Here is a 4,921-nt window from a genome sequence, read left to right as displayed (position 1 = left end):
ACACCCGATTGGCGATTAAATATGGATTTATGGTGCGAAAGTTTTGCAAACTGAAATGGATATTAACGGTTTCCTGTGCTTTCAATTGCCAAAATCTGATAAAATGAATTGCCAAAATCTAGTATAATTATTGTGGTGATTTTTTTTCTAAAGCTATTACTACCAACTTCGCCCGGGATGCACTAATCGCCAATCGAGAACAGCATAACCATCGCCTTTTATCTTTTAGATCACGAATAGACTGGCAATGAACTACCTAAAGTTCTAGTTTTTGTTAAGTAAAAATGATATTAAATACTAGTGGTCCCATCAAATTTTGTTTTGGTTTCAAGTAGGCTGCTGAAAAATGGCATTAAATCTCCCGTATAAAACGACAGATTAGTTCTCAGTTATTCCAGAGAATTTTCTAAATCGTTTCCTTTACTTAAACACGTCGGAACACTTGATCAATGCAACAGTGACATAATCATGTAAGTCTATTTACCCGTTCTTAAGACATTTCGTGACATACAAACATCATTTCATTTTTATTTAAATAGAAGTTCAACAAAACCACAAAAGTGTATAAACTCTAGATCAAGCATCACCAAATTAGATACTTTTGTAAAGTTTTATTAATGAGCTTATGGCTGGTGGTAAAAGACTCCTAATTAACTTTTAGTCTGCATTTTGGGAAGTGGTTCATGTCTGCTCAAAGATCAAGATCCCAGCAAATTTGAGATGGCAACGTGCGTGACGTGGGAACGTCCAGTATTAACAGTTTCTCAAATTGTCAGCCATTTCAACCCTTCACCCTCTTCCTCGATGCAAACTTATTACATGGAGATTCCAAAATTTTATGGATTGCTTAGTTTTGCAGGCCCTCTCCCCCTACCCATTGGAACAGGATATTATTGCAATTTCAGAGATAACTTTCCGTTCTGCGGTTGAAGAGAAAGCTACCGCAGCTGTCACATTACTGATTTTCACAAAGCATCATCGATCGGCTGCTATGATACCTTGGAAATCATGCTGATGATTGTTGTTTTCCGCTGTTTTTCCAAAGCTGTGGACTCTACTAGCATACTTTCACAGAACAGATAGCCATCTTAGAACAAAAAGCCATTTTCGGCTAGAATACGAGGAAGTACGTAGAAGAGTAGGCGAATAAAACATTGTTTGCCCCATCGGAATTTAGAGTGCAGGATATTGACGTTAATTTCGTCTAAAATGGTTTCCTTCGCTCGTATAATTTGTTTGACGTTATATAAACATTATTGATCTGCCATCACAGTAAGCCTTGAACCTTAATCGGAACATTTGTCAACAAAGGCCTGAAACTTTAAGCATTACAAATATAAACAGTTTTCCCCTGATAATTGGCTTTCACATCCTTTTGGATTGGGAAAGTGTAGAAACATGGTATGGCAACTGGTTACATGCTATATGTGGGACCGGAGTTTTTGACATGAACCAACAACTACCAACCTTCTTCAGCGCCTTGCGGCACGGTGAATGAATTTGTTATCGAAAAAAAAACGTTAAATTCGATCATGTGCACATTTTTCTTCCATCGTGTAATGCTCAAGCATCAACCATTCAAGCATGAGCAATCATCAAACAAAATTTCGTTCGAATCAAAGCCAATTCTCATGGAAATCTATGAACGCATTTCAAATTTCATGTGTAGTGCAATGAAACAATGGTTGACATTATTCATTCATTCCTATGAGTTGAGTTTTCTTTATTGTTTTCCACCAAAGGTTTGCTGTGATGTAAGTAAAGCAGAAAAAATAGCTGTCAGTCTGTTGTGCAAGTTTTTAGACGAGTGCAAGGTTGAATAATTTATCGTGGTGTTATGTTATTATATTTCATTGATATAAATGAATACAATTTTATTTTGCACCGGCACCATTAGTTTGAAATGCATGAAAAAGATTTTTCTCCAAATCCTCAGACCGCCTGTCATGGCACGTTATATAGCGCATCAGATTTGCTATCCAGAGGACAATTGATGGCTGATTTTTGATTCATAGCCAGTGAGGAGAAACGATTACCTAATTCTGGTACTCTACCAGAGTGCGTTCTCCAAAATTAAAAACAAATAGTGCATTTATTAGTTGTTGTCTCTGTAGTTTATTAAATGGAATTTATACTAATCGTTGGTAATTTATCTCCACGAATTTCTTAAAAGATGCGGGTCGAAGTGCGGAATTATATCGAACCGATTAGGCGTCTTAAGCTAAGTATGCTGCTTCGCTCAAGAAAAGTAAAGAAATTCCCTGACTGAATGGGTCAAGAAATTTCCTACAGGGAGCCCCCTTTGAAATGACATTTCTTTTCTCAATTTCGTACTGGGATCAAAAATGTGATACTCTTGACCAATTCTGGGGAAATTTTTTTCCACGCATCGAAATAGGCGATTCCTTTTCTTGTCAGTAGGAAACCAACCTTTAACCGCAATGTTGAGCGTAGATACCAAACTAATCCGATATTTCTAATATGATTTGTGGTTGTATCATAATGGTCGCCAACTCTAAAACCAACTCCACTTCATTGTTTTTTTTTCTCAATATGTACAGAATAATTATTGTTTGTATAACTGATATTAAAATGGATGAACATGTGCCTAGTTTAGTAAACCAGCAGGCCGATCAAACGTCAAAATGTTTCGAGTGAAGAGACAATATAAGAAAAAATTTAGAATATAGTTTTTGGTGAATTTACGTACAATTGCTGACCCGACATCCCAAGTATCACTATATTAACCGAATAACTACTCTACATATTCAAATAGGCGAATTAAAAATCAATAGACCTGATGAGAAGTTTTTTTTTTGTTCAAAATCATCTGAATCGCAAAAAAAAAATCTGGAGACACTTGAACAAATACACCAAGCGTTTAGGTCGCCTACCATTTATTTTTAATTTAAAAAATGTAAGTTTTAAAGAAATCTTCCTTTACTCTCTTCTTAGTCTGATCATCAAAGAAAAGAAAGACCCGAAAAAGTTGAGGAAATGTTATCGAAAATTATGTTCAAATTGTAAAATAACTTACTAAACACATTGTTGTATAAGAAAAATAAATTCGAAATCTGGAATATTGTGTGAAATTTGCATGGAATTATTTTCTTAATACAATACTACACAATTGTCAAGTTTGAAGGCTACTAGTGCTTCGTTTGACCTGAAGTTTTCACCACAGCTTGTAAATAACTTGACAATCGCGCAGTTGGAAATTTACAGAAACTCACAAAACAAAAAAACTTTTGAGTTATAACAAATCACAAATTAAGACGAAAATGCCAATAAATCCTCCTCTGCAAATATGATACATTTGTTGATAATTACAAGTTTGGTAATAAAATTTTACAGTAAAATTGCTTGTTTCCAAAAAAATATATTCCGTTTTTGCTTAATGTTATATTTGCAATAACTGAACAACAATGTGTGTAAAAATAGTGAATTTTATTTCAGGAAAAGTTATGTCTGAGCTACGATTAAAATTTCAAGTTATTCGGAGCACTAGAAGCCGAGGTCTATGCTTCCAAACTTGACCATTTTGTGTTCAGTAAATGTAATTTAAATTTCTGGAAAAATTGCAGATTAACGTTCAAGGCTCCGTCATCGAAATCTTCGCCATCATCAAAACTTCAAAAGCAGTTTTTCTGTTAAAAACTAAAAATTATTCGATGAAAATGTGTTCACTGTATTTTGGTTAGAGAATAGAATACAGTGAACACATTTTCCTGATAATTTTCTTGATTTAAGCCTGATTTGCTACTGAAAAGGAATCGCTAAAGAAATTTCTCGCCGATTCCTTGAAGAATTTTTTCCACAGCGATTCCCATTTGAACACGGCATAAACATTAACAAGGCTGTAAATATCAAGTTTGATTGTAAACATGTGACGTCACTCTTATCGTACCATATACCTTCCGGACCACTAGATCATTTTTTAAGAAATTTGTTCGAGGTGGATTGGAATGACGTCGTCAAGTAGCTGTCAGTTTTCAGAATATATCAAGCGTGTGCTAAAATAAGGACGTAAGTCGCATGATCGATTTCTCTTCGTCGATCCTCTCTTCTGTGAATAAAGGTGACAAGATGCGGGCTTGTTGGCATTTTTTCACTTCAGGACGCTAGGCAGTAATGCAATTTTGCCTCCTGATGTGAAAAACTGCTGACAAACTTGCGTCTTGTCGTCTTTATTAACGGAAGAGAGGATCGATGAAGAGAAATCGATCATGCGACTTACGCCCTTATTCTAGCACACGCTTGATATCACCTTCTTAATATTTGTACATCGTGCATTTGAACTGACATTTCTTTTCAACTGCGTACTGCGATCAGAAAAAAGCGCATTCTTGATCGATTCCTTGCAAAAATTTTCCATGCTTCAACGAGAAATTACTTGTAAGCAGCAAATCAGGCTTTAGAACGAAAAAACTGCTTTTGAAAATTCCGAAATCAATGACCGATCCTGCCCACTTAAATTAAAGTTAATGGTATTCCTGAAAGATCTAAAAAATGAGTTTAACGAACATTTATCTCATTCGTATTTAAATTCAATTCTATAAACTATTGTACGATCTTATTACTAAAACAGGGAGGAAATTCAAAACCATCTATCGTTAGACTTAGACTTAGACTAAATGAAACCATTCCACTTTTTCTGGAGATTACCTTTCTTTTACAACAACCTTGGAGTAGAGATCTCAAAAAATATTTAGACGAGTTTTCTTGTCTAATTCAGTACATTTTTCGAAAACTTTACAGTGTAAAAAGCTTGCCCGCCGCCACCAGGTGCGCTAGTGTTCGCGTATATTTTGGCAGCTGTTTTTGTTGTCATCTTTCCCATCTGTTCTGTGATACTTTGATTAGATGATTTCGTTCAATGATACAATGATTTTCAAGTCTGCGGTAGAACTTTGACAGCTGC

This window comes from Aedes aegypti, chromosome 1 (assembly GCF_002204515.2).
Source record: "Aedes aegypti strain LVP_AGWG chromosome 1, AaegL5.0 Primary Assembly, whole genome shotgun sequence".
Taxonomy (NCBI): domain Eukaryota; kingdom Metazoa; phylum Arthropoda; class Insecta; order Diptera; family Culicidae; genus Aedes; species Aedes aegypti.
Note: the sequence above shows the minus strand (reverse complement) of the source record.